The following is a 17638-nucleotide window of genomic DNA, read 5'->3' on the forward strand; positions in this document are numbered from 1 at the left end:
TTGGCAATATGTTGAGCCTCGGCCCAAGGGAGGTTGATCGCTACGGTAGGTGACTTTACAGGCTCGAAAACCACCCGGTGATCTGTTGTTGGACCGCACTTTTTTTACGTGCCCACTTCTGTGCCGAACGCAATCACAAAACCACACAAGCCTTTGGCATCGCCACGAGTGTGGTGGTGGAAGTGTTGTACGGTCAAATAACCCCCCACGGCCGGCAATTATTTCTCACTCGTATTTCCTACTTGCTGGGGTCAGGTCTCATTGCCAGTTTCCTCCATTGCTTCCTCTTTCTTGAATTCCCCTCTCCTAGCCGTGTTCTCACTCTCAGTTATTGAGATTCTTCAGGTCCTCCCTGACAACACTTTAGTATTTTTCGATTTAAAGCTTTCGTGACTGCAGGGATTCATCTTCTTGGTTCTTTCGGTAAAGTCACGTAGAAGGGAAGTAATAAAAAAATAAAAATAAAACATAATAAAACAATTCTCACCTGAAGACGGCTGCTTGCGTTGTAGCCGAAACGTCGTGAGAATTGTTTTATTATGTTTTATTTTTATTATTTTATTACTTCCCTTCTACGTGACTTTACCGAAAGAACCAAGAAGATGAACACTTTAGTAACTTTTACTTTCTTCAGCCCTTTCTCAATCCACTGCTGGATGAAGGCTTCCCCATTCCGGAGTGTTCATCGGGGTTCTTTGCCCATACAGCATCACCGTTGGTCAGTGTGGGTTTCTGGAGGGCGGCCAAGGACCGGTTCACGTATCCATCGCCGCTGATGTCAGTCGTGGCTGGGAATCGAACTCAGGGTGCAGTGTTCACAGCACTGCTGCAACCCCTGCACCACCGCTCCCCTCTTCCATTTTTTTTAATTTGTCAGATATTGTGAGTTTTTGAGATTGGAATTTGTAAAACTTGTTGCAGAAGTCAATAGTGGTTAGCCAATGGATATGGATAGACTCGTCCCCCCACCATAGTAATGTGGAATTTCCACAATTACCTGTATATGAGAGATGAGCACAGTCTCAATACCCAGTTGAGCAGGAAATCACTTTGACCATTTGTAATATACAGGAGAGAAGCACCCTCCAGTTTTACAGTAATTAATTAGCATCAAAGTGCTAAACTGGTGCATATCCCTGGTGCACGAAATTCAGTCCTGTAGTAATTAAATAACCACAGCCCTCTGCAGATTCTGAATGAACCAACAAGTGAATGAATTAAGAAATAAATGATCGAATTTATAAATAAGCAAATAGTGTGTGTATTTGTAAGCGGGTGCTTGTTTTAGGCCTAATTGCAGACACACAGCTTAAATTTTAATGAGTTATTATTGCACTGTTTCATTAGGCTCATTGCAAGCGAGGCTAATTACGCAAGGTTAACTAACGCGCCACTAATTTCCACTTGTCCGGTGTTGAAAACAATGCAATGGATTACCTCCAGGCACGTTATCTCCCCACTTGTCGCATCTTGTCGATTGTGAGGTCCGTCCATCCGCATGCCATCTAAACCAAGAGGGATATAACAAAAGAGAACGAAGAGGCAGCTACGTGATTAGCTCTGTAGGGATATACAGATGTGTTAGTCCGGACAAACTGCATACTCGTGTAGTGCTGTCCAATGGAAAAAAAAACTGTAAGGGGCAGTATATAAATGACGTCACGCGATTATGAACGATTTTTGACCCCCACCCCCATTTGTCACACGGCGTCACAAAAAGTCAGACCCCCCCCCTCAAATATGACGTCACAAAGCTCTGCCCCCCCCCCCCAAATAAAACATGCTTCATATCGCGTTAAACTATCGTCATTGTAGCGCGTATTTAATGTGGCGCTGCACTCTGATGTTGTAGGAGAAACATTTATTAAAAAGTCTGTTTAATTAAGTAGAACGTGTTGTCTATATTTATTTAAAGTTGCGCATTTTGATGTGACGTCACATTTCTCAACACCCCCCTCGTCACAGATCGTCACAAATGTCTGACCCCCCCCCCCCGGTGCGTGACGTCATTTATGGACGGCCCCTGACGTCTAAATGGTAACATAATGGGAAATATACGTTGTTTTGAGATTAGTCATTCTTTGATTTCACATCTCCCAGCAAATTCGATGAACGCGGTGTAATGTTCGATTACTTTTCTTCTCGTTTTTTCCCCTCCCCCCATCGCGTTTGAGAAGATTTGATCCATTATCCTAAACGTGACAAGAGGGTATCATTTTAATACGTTGCGATCAAAGATTTAGATTTGCCTGATTCGATGCAAGTATTGTGAGTGTAAGAATATATTTTAAACACTGAATTGATGTATCGTCACGTGGCTATTGCAAACCCTCTATAGCCTCCATAAAAGGAATACAACTTAAAGCGCTATTTGCATCCACTGACGGATGAAGGCCCCTCCATATTGTATCAGCCATGCGGATTGTTTGACCACACTTTACCACGCTGGTCAGTACGACTTCGCCGGATAACGCTCGCCACTAGTATCAGCTTGCAGCCGGGAACTAAACTCAGGTCGTCAGGTTCATAGCACCACTGCACTAAACCACTGTGACCACAGCCGCTACCCGTAGGCTCTTCGCTATACAACATTAGCTATTGATAATACTCACACCCCACGAGATGCTCCTGAATAAATACAAAAGTTGCATTGAAATGGAGGAAGCATAAGGTGGCCTGGAGGCTCAGTGGATCAGTGGCCGTGTCAGAGGGTTTGAGTCAGTTCCGCTGAAAACTTGGGCTCAAGTTGAGACTGGACAAAAACATCACGTGATATTTTGATTTAAAGCTTTCGTGACTGCAGGGATTCATCTTCTTGGTTCTTTCGGTAAAGTCACGTAGAATTGAAATAATAAAATAATAAAAAGAAACATTTATTTGATTATTTCCATTCTACGTGACTTTACCGAAAGAACCAAGAAGATGAATCACGTGATATGTTTCTTTTCTACAAATAACATTAGAGATCAAATTCAGGTTGCTTGGTTTTCAGAGCGTAGCATTGCAAACCACTGCCTAACCACCGTTTGTTTTAGAGAAAAATCGCCTTTGAACTGGCGTTCCATGACGTCACAGGGTATTGGCCGAAGCACTGGAGATGCCCCTTAAGGGGCCGTCCATAAATGACGTCACGCGATTTTAGACGATTTTTGACCCCCTCCCCCCCCGTCACACGACGTCACAAAAAGTCAGACCCCCCCTCGAATATGACGTCACAAAACTCTGCCCCACCCCTACCCAAAACCATATTTCTATTTTGAAAATAAAACATGCTTCAAATCGCTTTAAACTATCGTCATTGTAGTGCGTATTTAATGTGGCGCTGCACTCTGATGTTCTAGGAGTGTTTTATAACAATTAGTGTTGTTATAACAATTCTATATTTTTTTAAAGTTGCGCATTTTGATGTGACGTCACATTTCTCAACCCGCCCCCCCCCCCTCGTCATAGTCACAAATGTCTGACCCCCCTCCCTCCCTAGGTGCGTGACGTCATTTATGGACGGCCCCTAACCAGAAAGGTGCCTTGATCTAACCGACACCGACATTGTATCTCTACGTCCTGTCGCCGACGTTACATTTTCCATCTTTCCCGAATATTGGACTGGAGTCGCGTGAGCACAAAGGCCGACATTGGCCCTTCAGCCTGACGGTTAAATTCCAGCGTTAAGTGTAAGGCATTAGCGTACATACGCCACACATGCAGACTCCTTAAAAATCGACAAATTCAGATTATTTATTTAAGGGATGGAGCTGTAATGGCTTCATGTATTATTGCTGTAGCAAAAGGGGGTTGCAACACAAAGGGGGCTTTGGGAGCCATAGTGAGTGGGGGGCATATTACGAAGGACCGTTACTCTAACGAGATTGCTATTTTAATTTTAATTTATATCAGCATTACGCGCACGTGTGTGTCATAAATATTCTACTCGTACATACGCGCATACTTATGCGTGGAAATGTACGTACATATAATTAAATGTACGACTGTATTATGTACATTTCGAAGAAGAATATAAAAAAACATAGTTCAAACGTGCAGTACTCTGTTAAAAGACTTAGAGGCTTTCGAGGAGAGTGACGATGTTGATTTGAAGCTTTCGTGACTGCAGGAATCCATCAGGCTGATGCCGACCGCTTGTGTTGCGATCGAAACGTCGTGATTTGCTTTATTTTATTTCTAACTACGTGACTTTACCGAAAGAATCAAAGAGTAGAGAGTGACGATGTAAGCGAGCACCTATTCAGGCCGATACAACATGGGACGATGAGCAGACTGGTGGGCGCAATGGGTTAGCACACTTGTGCACTATTAACCCATCGTCTTGCGTTTGATTTATGGCCACGGTGGTGAGTGACATCTGAACCCGGAATTTACATCTTCATCTTCACCAACACACATAACGACCAGAGTGATGAAGTATGGTCACACAACCCCCATGGCTGACGTGGCATGGGGAGTCTTTCGTCATGCACGCATGGCTGCCTATGTGTCCCTTGTGTTTACATTGACCCGTGGCACCAGGCACTTACTTTAGGCCGAGCTGACCTACGGGAAGGCCAGGGACAGGTTCATATACCAATTGCCACGTGATGTGCAATGGCCGGCAATTGAACCGGTCCAGTCGGATAAAATAGAAATGCCATAACCACTGTTTATAAATGCTTACGTGTGAGTGAATATTATTTGCACCCTGTACTGCGGTATATTATTATGATAACGATTACAGTAATAATTTAGAGCCTATTGTTAATCCATTGCTGGATGAAAACTAAACTAAAAACGAACCTTTGTATCTTACCATGTAAGGCCCATTTAGCTATATAGCTAATTTAATGTACTACCTTTTGTCAAAATCCTATTCTGGATGAGGGCTTCCTATTACTACAATTTTTATTTTAACAGGTAAGGCCAACTGAGCTATACAGCTCTTTTTCAGAAGAGACCTGGCCACGACCGGTAGCTCAACGAAGTGGCTTATCATGCGTAAATTTATAGCAGCCAAATGTCCACGTTTGACTTCGCCAGTCCAGGAATTGGCCTCTGCGTTCAGATGCCAGCATTTGGTTTTCTACAAACATCTGGTACTGGGGTTGTGTTGCCTTTCAACACGGTTCACTGCCCAGTTTGGCCAGACAAAGGCCGACTGAGAAATATGGTCAGGTTTGGTCTACAGTGGAAAATGTGGTAACCCTACTCAACATGTGCTCTGCTTTTCATAGGGGGGGGGGGGGGTGACCATACTTCACAATGCTGGTCAGTGCAGGTTGTTGAAGGATGGGGGAGGGGTTGCTCAGGTCTGGTTCAGATACCGATGTTGGCCGTCATCAGGAATCAAACTCAGGTTGCCAAGTTCACAGTGAGCACCGTGCTCAACTATTGTGCTGCCACTCCACCCCCCACGTTAGTCCTCTGGTTATACTACGTGCCTAGGTTTGAGACAATGAGGCAAACTTTAAATTCCAAACAAATGCAGTGGGACGTGAAGGCTAATGGTAACGCATTAGTCTTCCCGTCCCACGCAATTGCTTGTTCAAGGAAGGGCATCCACTAAACCCACACTTCACCCCACCACGCGTGGCCTGCTTGATCGACTGTGTTGTACCCATTAATACCGTTGAGCGGGGCAGGGGAGATGTGAATAAAATTTCCCACGGTTTCAACTGCCACGCTGGGAGAGTGAACCTGCGAACCTCTCGATCGCAAGTCCAGTGTGCGCTAAATCACCGTCAATAGACTTGCCGTTTGCTGGAAGCGTGATTGCGCTGCATGCAGTAGCCTGGCAGAGCGGAGCGTAGCAGTTTTGCATGTGGGCATATCTGTACATGTTTTAATTGTGCAGAGTTGTAAAAGAAATAATGCATGTCCCCTCTGGCAATCTTTACAGCATCTTACCTAGGCCTCTTGTTGATAAGCCTTTGCTGGCTTAAAGGAAGCAGGGCTTTTAGCTTCCAGTTAGGCATGCAACTAAATTATAGGAATAATGATGGGTAATTACCGGTAATATGACATGTATTTAATTAGCTGATATTTTATTCTTCCTTAATTACACAGTCGGGTCATTTGACTTTGCTTCGTTAATTAAGGCCCGCCGAGGCTGGCCCTTATTCATTCAGGCCATAAATTTTTAAAGCGTTAGCCCACATAGAAAATTTTCAGCAAACGATACATATTTAATTATCCGTCATTGCAGACAGATAAGGCGTGGGGGGGGGGAGCCGCGATGGAGAGGCAGCCAGGATATGCGAGAAAGACATCGCCTCTGCCTGCAGCAGCAGCAGCCTAGCGGGACATTCACGGAGAGTGGGGAGTGCAGTGGTGGCATTTGCCCACTGTGTGCCCGAAGCGGAAATGATTTTGGATGACCCCCCCCTCCTCCCGTCATCCACGCCACCCACCCATCTTTCCATTTATAAACTCCTAGCGAGATTTAAATTTCGATTTAAAGCTTTCGTGACTGCAGGGATTCATATTCTTGGTTCTTTCGGTAAAGTCACGTAGAAGGGAAATAACAAAATAATACAAACATAAAACAATAAAAATTCTCACGACGGTTCGACTGCAACACAAGCAATCATCATCAGGTGTGAAATCCACAGCAAGGAAATTTTCGAAACGTCGTGAGAATTTTTATTGTTTTATATTCATATTATTTTGTTATTTCCCTTCTACGTGGCTTTACCGAAAGAACCAAGAATATGAATCCTACGAAATGTCGGAAGGGAGATGATAGAGAGGAGACGGAGCTGCAGCAAGAAGAGAGAAACGTCGACGAATGTAGACGTCACTATCGTGAAGACAGATGAAGGTGACACAGAGAGATGCAATTGAGACAGGGGTGGAGTGAAATCACAGAGACGCAGGGGCGAAGATGAGGTTCGATGGGAGAAGACAGATACAGATAAGGTGGGGATGGGAGAGATTAGTGTGTAAATGAGTTATGTTGAATGCATATCAGTAGCGAAATTCGTGCAGATATTTTGTTCACTCGCAATTTGTTTGCTCTTTTCACACATCTGTGACCTCTTGAGAAGTTTGAGTCCCGAAGCATTTGCTTAGTTTGCTGATGTCTAGCACCACCTCTGGGATGCAGGAGAGGTGTGGAGTGAGCTGCTGGGGGGAGGGGGGCACCTGTGGTGTGGTGAACTTGGGGGCATTTGGGAGCTGGCCTGGCGAGGTTGACTGGAGCATTATTGGCACTGCTGTACTGGATATGCTTTGTGGATCACTTCTTCAATGGCAGCTGTCCCTTTTGATCACAATCAAGCTACCATTATATGTCTACCAATACGTATGGCTATCAATGCTCGGAAATGTCTTTTACAATATATATGCGTATATATATATTGATTGGTGGAGCAGTGACTTAATGGTTAGCACATTGCGCTATGGAACCAGTGACATGAGTTTGAGTCCAAGCCTTGGCTAACGTTGAGTGGCGAGCGATGTCTGAACCCGTCCTGGCCTCTCCCCTTCACCAACCCACATTGACAACCCAGCACGATGTGGGGGGGCCTTCATCCAGCAGTGGATCCACAAAGCGTTGTAAATATCGATTTAAAGCTTTCGTGACTGCAGGGATTCATCTCCTTGGTTCTTTCGGTAAAGTCACGTAGAAGGGAAATAATAAAATAATAAAATAATAAGACGCTGTCTTTCCGACAGACTTGTTCTTCACCTGAGGACGGCTGCTTGCGTTGTGGCCGCAACGTCGTGAGAATTTTTTTATTATGTTTTATTTTTATTATTTTATTATTTCCCTTCTACGTGACTTTACCGAAAGAACCAAGGAGAATATCATAACTGTTAGTAATTTACGATGCCCACACATTCAACAGGGGCACCGTGGATTATGGAAAATTACTCACGAAAAACCAAACAGGTCACAAGCGGCCCATAGCTTGTAATATTTGAAGTGATGTGGTCGCCGTCACCTGCTAGGAATCACATTTCTGTTGCGTGTTGCACCTGTGTAGATGCCTCTAGATCAGCTGCACACAACAGACGCGCAGGATTATATATCTTTTGTTTTGCGTTTTTTTTCTTTCTGGTGCGAAAGCGTAAACTGTGTGTTTCTTAATACCTAACGGCACGGGGTCAATTAAGTAAACTTCCATGAGATGGCGCTGGTCAAAAGGCGTTCCCTGCTGGTTGCCAACGCCGATGAAATTCACCTACAAAGCGGAAAGAGGCACAAGCAGAAAAAAACCCACCGTGTGAATAAATGATGTGACCGAAAACGTAAAGTCACCCTTGTGAGACTATTACGTGGCGCATTTACGCGTAAGAATTCAACCCTGTGCCATCATTTTGTTGTTGTTGTTGCAGTTCGCATACGTCTCGTAGCAAGTCTATTACGACGTAAGGTACGTGGGCTTTGGAAGGACACCGTCGCTGGAGGAGACGATGGCCGGCGGTGAAGGCTAACGCTGGAGTGGCAGGCGAAGGCCGGGGCACGTGCAAGGGGACATTAACCGCGTAAGTTGAGCGATGAAGTCAGCTCGTGTGCAGGAATCAGATGCATTGGTTGCATCGCGAGACATGAGATGTTGTGTTGAGGGGCTTCCTAGAGATCTTGCAGATGGTTCACGAAGGTGCCAGGCAACACAAAGTGCACAGAAACATTCATATGTTGTGAAGTTCCATAAATATTGCGCTTTTAGGTATTGGATTCCCTTTAAAATTGGCATTGTCAAACAGCAAAACCATGGATTTATATGTAGTCAAAATATATGAATATTTATATATTTAGGCATACATTTGCCGCCTGAAAATATTCATTATTATTGAATAACAAAAATTCGTGCTCGATGAGGCTTTTTGCTGGCATTTTATGGCTGTTTAATCATGACGAGTGCTGTAAAAACATGAAAACCCACATTTTTAAGATAACCCACGCCAGCCTCAATGGAACACTACTATTCACTTGCAGTCGTTTTCATTGTATTATCTCCCTATAGACGACTGCAGAATAATTCACTCACTTCAGCCACTGAATTCACTTACTCTCAACAAATGCCTACTTGCAAGACAATTAGGTTTTGTGGGTGATCAAGTTTCTCTCAAATTAGTGTTTTGCAATTGACCTGTTGGGAACAAGCTCTGTTCGTTTGGTGTAGAATAAAACTGAAATGAGTAACAGGCACATCATCGGTACGATGGCATTGTGTACCGCGTCCCTGACCATGTCCTGTGATTAAAACCAAGACTGGAATGTTCAGGTATATATGAAAAAAAAGATTCATTGGTCCAGCTGATCCTTGCAACAGATTGATGATGGTTAAATAATTAACAAAAGCTAAAGATTAAAGCAAGGGCGATAATTATGTGCATGTTTATGGGATATGTAAATAAATTGGGAGTAGACAATTTAACATTCATTTCAAGAATACGGTAAAGCCCACGCCGATATTGTTACCATTCACTTAGGTAGATGAAATATACTATAATAACAATAATATAGAGCCTTTGTTAATACATCGTTGGATGAAGGCCTCCCCATACCGTGTTGCATGGGGGTTGTTTGACCATACTTCACCAAGCTGGTCAGTGGGGGGCTCAGGACTGGCTCGGACATCACTCGCAACTAATGTTAGCCGTGGGCGGGAATCGAACACAGCTCAGCGTGCGCTAACCACTGTTCCACCACTCCACCCCCAGGCATGTGAAACACAACATGGAATGTGCAGTTCAGCAAGTTCAACAAACAAACAAACACCCAGTCCACGTCTCGCTTTCACATTAAGAAGTGTGATGACTAATACGGCACCGTTGCAATACACAAAACAGACGCATGCCTAGCATATCGATAAAGGAAAAGGTACTTAAACACTGTGAAATAAACGCAAGTAGATTAATATAACAACTGAATTAACCCATCAGTACGCATTCATCTTATCGTTTGGTGTAGAATAAAACTGCACAACTGCTCTGTTACAATCATCCAGAATGCGCCCGCTCTCATCACATCTCAGATGCTAAGCATCACTCATCTGCAAAGTGCTTGGATAGGCGACCGGCATTAAAGGCGTTATAGGTTGCTGCGGGACCTCTTCCTGTGCAGCAGAGGGCAGTGTAGTCAAATCAATTGTTGTAGCGTACTTCTATGCTCTCGTATCTAGGCTCCCTGCCTTCACCAACCGGCACTGAGGGGCATTGTGGAATCTGGAGAAACAAGCTCCACGAGCCACATCATAGCGTTGCAACAAAAGGACCGTTGCACGCTCGACAATTCACATCGCTGCTGTGCACTTGTAAAGTGGTCGAAATGGCTCGAGTCAGCCAGAGTCCACTGACATTGTTTGTATCGGTTGATATTATGGCAGCGTTTGCGCTGGTTATTGTATTTTTTTTTCTCTCTCTCTCCTCTCGGCGCGGCCGTGCGCTGGGAGAAGTCGTATCGAGTGGCTGGACGCTTGAGGTCTGTCTGACACGTTGTAAAAACTCGTGTTCGATAAGGGGCGATCGGGGTGGGGAGAAGGACCCGCGACATCGCGACGGGTCCGTCATACGCGGCCGCCCGCTCGACGCGACCCGGTCTTCCGACACCGCCCCCCCTCACTCGGCGAACGCCACGCGAGCAATGTGACACGCGGACGCGAGCCTCCAGAATCAATCTCACGCCAAAAACCGTAAAAACGATTTCTCAAATCCACGCGGAGAGGGGAATAGGCGGTGGGTTGAGAGGCAGTGTGGTGGGAGGGGGGGTGGGAGGGGGGGTACTCAGGAGGGGTGAAGGGAGGCACGAGGATTGGAGTGGTCAGAGGTCTGTTGGCCATGCACAGAGGTCCTCAGATTGTATTTGTAATGTGTCACGGCCGTGGGTTGTCGAGATTGTAGCGCGTCCGTGCCGGCTGCTGTATAAATGAAACGGCCTCTCAGCGAGCCAATTTCCCTCCAAAATCGTTTGCCGCTCTCCTGCGGGCAATACGCTCGGAAGGGAGCGGCAGAAATATTTCGCACACATTAGTGGGCGGTGCCGGCGGAGGCTATGAGATGGGGGTGCAGAGTAAGGGGGCAGCGATCTGAAACGGGAGGGTATGAAGATTGGGGGGGGGGGGTGGGAAGACACGCTGATTTTACGGCCGTCACTACTTAACAGGCTTTTTGAGAGGGGCCCCATCACTATCCCCTTTTTTTTGGGCTGAAGCTAAACTGATGTACATCACAGGATCATCAGAGCAGAACTGCAAAGCATCCTTATTTCCCAGGTGTCCCACTAATACCTCCAAACCAGCCCCCCCCCCTTCCGTTTTCCGACAGCCGTTGCATGGATGGTTGGAGTCACAGTTCAATAGTAAAAGCCAAAACGAGCTGACAAATGCCAGCTAAAAATCTGACCTTCCGATGGAATCTGATGCTTCCGAAACTAGCCGGACGTGATTCTTTCGAATACCGGCACCCTAAGCACGATAGCAGCATAAACAACGGTGTTCAGATAGGATTGGGATTGCCACAGCAATATATGTCTTCTGAATGTGAGAAATGGCATTTAGGATGTGCATTAGCAAGGTCCGGATGGTATTGCCACGGACATTACTGGAATCTATTGCTTGAAAATGCAAGCAACGGACATGGTTGAACACTAGTATTTTTTACCTATAATTATATAGACATTACAATATATTTAATATTTTATCAAAATGAAATTCATTCGATATATAAACAATGGCTTCATTTATTGAATGCGTATATGTATAGAATCTGTATGAACAATGAAATCGCACCAGGCGTGGGGTAAAGTACACCTCTGAAAGAGCCTTGTAACAATTTCCCCGCTTTTCTAACGGTGCCGTTTCGAGTCGGGCGCTTGGCCCCTACACGGGTTGTTGAGTTTTTAAGATTTAATTTGGTTCTCCCGACATCAAAAGAAAACAAATCGGCTTGCTAAAACGCCTGCAACAAACAGAATTTACCTCCACCTCCCACACCCCCTTTGCTCCGCTGACAAATGAACCGAGAGGCCCCCTGTGTTGGCCGGGCTGCCAGGGTTGTGTAACTGGCCTTGGGGCGCTGGTAATTAGCGGAGTCCGATCGGCTATCCGCTACAACCCAGAGGCAATCGATGCACACAGACCACCGCAGCAATATTCTCCCCCCCCCCCCCGCTCAGCAATACCGATCATTTATCTCTTAACGGGCTGCTCTGGGAAAAAAATAAAAATAACCCCCCCCCCCCCCGCATACAAACGGCGAGCTGACGTACAAGAAATATTAGTCCCTTGTGCTAGACAGAATGCAACGGCCCAATGAATATGCTTTTTTTTGTTTGCCAGGCGTTTCATTTTGATTGGATTTATATGCCATTAATTTGTTTGTTTATTTGGTTTGTTAAATTTTAAAATGCAATTTTCCGACCAGTTTCGTTTCCTACCTTAGCCATTGCAATTCCGTTGGGAAAGATGAACTGGTAAAAAAAGAGGGTACGATTTGTTTTTGACAACTTACAGAGAAAACCCGCAATGAGCTACGACGAACATCGTTCGAATGATTGGACGCGATCGTGTGGGCTCACCGATCTGCGTTTTCAAAGGCGCGACGGCACACAAACCCAATTGGCGGATTACACATAAATAGGACGAGGCCGGATTTGGTGCCCAATTACGCACCCTTCTTTGGAATCCAGGGTGGGTGTAAAGCCACGTGTTTACCACGCCCTGCTACCGAGCCACTTCGCACATGGTCGATGGGTTCAATTCCCACAGCTGCCTGGTATTTGTTTGTTGGGTATAAACAAAATGCATCATTTGCTTTGAAGACTCATGTCAGACAACTGGTGATGCTGCTTACATAATAGGCCAGTGCGCACTAGTGCCACAGACCCAATTTGCAGATTTAAATATTGCCCCCCCCCTCCAAATACATTACAATTAATTATTTGGCGGTGGAGTGGTGGAGTGTTGGGGTAGTGGTTAGTATGTTGTTGCAAGATGAACCCGGTATCCCGAGTTTGATTCCAGGTCATTGATAACGTCCACAGTACCCACCAGTGCGGTGATGTATGGCCATTCAACACACGTGACTAACATGGCATGCGGGAGGCATTAATCCAGCGGTAGATTACATTAGAACACCTAAAAGTTGTTATTCGTGAAAGATTCTTTTTTGCGGCAGCCGGCGAGAACGCCGTTGAACAAAGTGGACGAACCGAGTTCTCGAAACCGGCGTTTGCTAACGCGTACGTGCACCGATTGCGCGCACGTAATAGCCACGCGATGGAGTCCAGCTCATGGAGGAGGAGCACCGGGGAAAGAAGAAGAGAGAAAAAAAACAACCGCTGAGATGCAGAAAGCAAAGAGAGAGAGAGTGAAAAACAGAGACATACTGATGGCGAGCAGTTAGCCTCGGCTCTGCTGAGGACCATGATTAGAACCTAAAGTTCCCTAGAGAGCTCATTTACCTTCAAATCACTCTCATTTTCTCGCTCTCCTCCACGGCGCGCACGCTTCTCGCACTCTGCCCACAAACCCAGCCGTGCTTTCTTCCAGCGGAATATCCGCCTCGCTCGCTCAAGCAATTGACTCGAAGTCTCCGAGCTGAGCACGTGCGGCCCATTAGCTCAATCTGGCTACGGGGCATTATTGAGTGTAAGAGGAAGGCTGCGCGGAGCTCCAGTGGACCCCGACGAATCCTGGCCAAGTCTTCCTCTGTACGGAGAGCCCCTAATGGTGGTGCAGACCCATTAGAGGCGCCATACCTCCCCTCCCCCCCCCATCCTCCTCGTCCGATATAGAGAAGAGACCGAGATGTAGCGAGATGAGAGAAGAGATATAACACGAGATGTAAAATGGAGTGAAATGAGAGAGTTGTAATCAACAGCCAGAGATGAGGTGAGATGAGAAAAAAGGGCCGCAGACAACCCAGAAATGAAAGCGATTCATTAGTTTGTGTAATTTAATTGGCCTTTTATGTTTTTTTTTTCTTCCAATCTCAAAACGAGCTGACATTTGGTGCAACCCTATTTTTGAATGAATCCAGGGACCCCTTTGAGATGCATTGGGCCCTCCCTACGCTTTGGCTTGGGCGTTTTGATGATGCCCAGCGCCGCTGCTGATCGCCGCCCCCATCCCCGCCACCCCGAAACCTTCGCCTGAAGCCGTCTGTGCTGGAAACGCGCAACTGCGTTCATGCCGCTCAGCCCACTCGATCGCGTTTCCGTCTCATTTCGAGAGAGAGAGAGGGGAGTCACTTAGAAAAAAAGTAGCAATGCATTAAAGAGCAAGAGAAGTAACAAAAAAAATAACCCGTCGATGTAAGTGCAGCGGTGTGCACCGGGATTGCGCCTGTCGAGATTTTATGGCATTGGCATTGCCGTGAAAGTGAATTCAGGCATTTCACAGAATATAGTGGTTTGCCTGGTACAGGAAAGACGAGGGGGGGGGGATCAAAACATAAAGCTAAGAAATAAAATACTCCGGAGGTAATCTATTTTTGCAGAAAATAAGCGCACGCTAAGCACATTGATTCTGCTGAGGATATTTAAAAGTTATCTTTTGAAGGTGACTCATTCCCTTGGACGTTTGTGATCTCTCAACCGATAGAAATATATAGCAGCGGCCTAGCCGACTTGATCCATATCGAGCCTATCTAATGGACGCACAAAATATTTTTTTAAAATCAACTTTCAGAGCTCGGGGATGTTGCCGTGATGCAATGGTTCGCACACTGGACTTGTGATCCAGAGGTCGCCGGATTGCTCTCTCGGGCGCAGAAATTGAAACAACGATTGCAAGTTTCTCAAATCCACCCACCCCCCTTTCCTCTGTCCACTTAGCCGTATAAATCGGTACACCACGGCCAATCGAGAGGTCGTGTGCGATGACGGAAAATGATGGTACTCTCACCTCTAACCAGAATGGAAGAGTAGACGAAAAAAGGGAAAGATAGATCAAAATACCTTGTAGAGAGGATCTCTTAGAGTTCCATCTCGTGGAAACGTTTCCTGCAGTGCTTTTTGTGTTTAGCTTGCTGTCCTTCCCCCGCACATCCGATTAATATGGTTGGCTATGTACGGTGCAAAAGAAGTTCAACATACATACATTACGGGGCTGCGCCTGGGTTTTCTGTACAAAAGCTGGGAATTGTATTGACTCATAAAATCCAAAATTCTAAAATTACCTACAAATTACTCAATTAGGCTGATACATAGCAAACATTGTCCCCGACTGGCAAACCAATACCGCAGTTCGCTCTTGCAAATGAGACTATTCTGGTCTCTTAATTTCTCACGTGGTTATTCAAAATGAACTAAAAAAAATAATAGCATGAATTCCACAACTAATTGGGAAGTGCATACTTGTTCATCTTCCACTGTATCAAAACACACACCACACGTATTTACACTACATTGGGGGTGGGACAAAGCGTCAATTGATTGACTAATATAGATTCTTCGAATTGCATGTGTAATAAACGACTGGACCACGATGTCTGGCTCAGTGTCCTTTATTATTCGGTTCGTGCTGTACACCCACACGGCTGTCTTTACTCTGTAGCTTCTCCACGGTGCTGACTCCAATGTCGGCCCGATCCACAACAGCAGCTCCGCTGCTGTTTCTCTCACACAGCCCCCCTTGGCTGTACTCTCTGCTGCTCTTCTCCCTCCGCAGCTCTCACAGCTTCTTGCTCTCTCTCTCTCTCTCCGCAGCTCCTCCTGGCAGCCACACCGCTGCCTCTAACAAGCAGCCCCCTCTCTCTCTCTCTCCGCAGCTCCTCCTGGCAGCCACACCGCTGCCTCTAACACGCAGCCCTCCTGGCTGTCTCCTCCCCAGCTGCACACCACTCCGCAGCTTCCTCTTATCTTCGGGGTTGGCTCCCGATCGCCGTCGGCGCCCCCCCTCTCCACACTTGCCCGCGTGGCCTCACTCTTTTCCGCTCACACCCCGACTACCTTCCCCTTCCGGTTTCCCCGCTTAAAGCCCCGAACCTTACCCCCACGTCACATGACTCCACCCCCCGTGACGTCACCTCCGGAAGGTCGCTTACGCCCGCATTACACCACCCTCCCCCGTAGAAAAATCCCAGCCGACCTCGGCTGACCAATAGCAAATCGTAATGCGGCGAACCGAGCTTCCCCCCCTAAAGGACACTAAGCATATAATGTAACAGCAAGAACAACAACAACGCAATCAACATCAACGATCGTACAAAAGCATGCAATAAATACAACTGTAAGAAAAAAATAACAAGACAGCAACAATCAACGAAACGTAAGCGATTTGGAACGTGTGCGGGTCGCCGGCCCGTCCCGGACGGTCGGCGGCCCACTCGCAGAACGGGAACGCGATGAAAGTCGAGGAACGACAGGGGGTAATCCCCCTGTCGCAGCTGGAAGTCCACCGCCGTCCCGTGTCTCTAAAGAGTTAGTCTTGGGCTTGTCCTGTGACCGTGCCCGCAGCTGGGTCGGAAGGGCTGCAGGGCTCGAAGGTCCCGCAGACCTGGCAGGCGTCCTCCGAGCAGGGCCCCTCGTCCCCCGCAATGTCACGGCCGGCCTGTCTGGAACAGGTACGACAGGCGCTCTAGCGAGATCAATGGACGCAGGCAGGGGAGAGTCAGCAGCAACAGACCCCGGCAAGGCAATATTGGGGGATGACGCATCATGTAAGGGAGCAACATATGGTTTCAAGCGCGACGTATGCACAACCCAGCGACGAGACCCAATCTGGACGCGTGCTGTCTGTGGGTTGGGAACCGCAATGAGGCGTACGGGACCATGCCAGGGTTTGTGCAATTTCGGCGAGGTCCCCGGACGTACCTGTGGACAATGAAGCCAGGCTAGGTCCCCAACCTTCCAAGGGCACTCCCCCTCAGACCGTCGCGCATATCGCTCGTTCCGGGCCTGGGCTTTGGCCGTAGCCACGCGGGCATTCTCCCGCGCCTCCGTGACTCGGCGAACCGTGTCCTGGATGTATTCAGGAAGTGGTTTCCGAGGTCCCTTCACCCCAGTTCCCAATTGCACATCCACCGGCGGCACGTTTTCCCGACCATACATAAGGTAAAACGGCGAATATCCTGTAGCCGCATGAGGCGTCATCCTGTACGCCGAAAGCACCCCGGGGATGTGCAGATCCCAATCTGATTGTTGTTCACTCACGGTATGGCAAAGCATGGCAGACAATGTCCTGTTCAGCCGTTCAACCATACCATCCGTCTGCGGATGGTATGGGGATGTCCGTACTTTCTTAGTCCCAAGGCCCGCGCACACTTCCGCCAATAATTTAGAAGAGAAATTCCTGCCCTGGTCCGTGAGGAGTCTCTCAGGCGCCCCCTTATCCATAATATACCCAAACAAAAAGGCGTCGGTAATGGCCGCGGCCGACTGATCGGGCAACGGCCAGGCCATCGGCCAACGGGAGAGGTACTCAACCCCTACCAGCAAATATTTATTACCCCTCGCCGATGGTGGAAAAGGTCCCAATATGTCCAGTGCCACCAATTCATTGACTCGAGACACCTGAATCGACTGGAGAGGCGGCACGTAAGGATGTTTCGGCGGCTTACGTTGTGCACACGCAGGGCACGCGCGCACGTGCCCTACGACATCTGTCGCCATGCCGTGCCAAAAATAATGACGTTGCAACGTCAACAAGGTCTTCTGCACCCCTAAATGTAAGAGAGTGTCACAATGGAGGGTTCTAAT

General features: G+C 47.1%; 1 long non-coding RNA gene across 1 annotated transcript in view; it reads right to left on the bottom strand.

The window, feature by feature from the left end:
* Positions 1-853: 853 nt before the first annotated feature.
* Positions 854-17638, bottom strand: part of LOC144722694 (uncharacterized) — a 50240-nt gene continuing 33455 nt past the window's right edge. The window contains exon 3 of the long non-coding RNA XR_013586080.1: positions 854-1505. This is a non-coding gene — a long non-coding RNA (uncharacterized LOC144722694). The remainder of the gene's footprint in view (positions 1506-17638) is intronic.

This window comes from Lampetra planeri, chromosome 15 (assembly GCF_965212315.1).
Source record: "Lampetra planeri chromosome 15, kcLamPlan1.2.h2, whole genome shotgun sequence".
In the NCBI taxonomy this organism is placed as follows: Eukaryota; Metazoa; Chordata; class Hyperoartia; order Petromyzontiformes; family Petromyzontidae; genus Lampetra; species Lampetra planeri.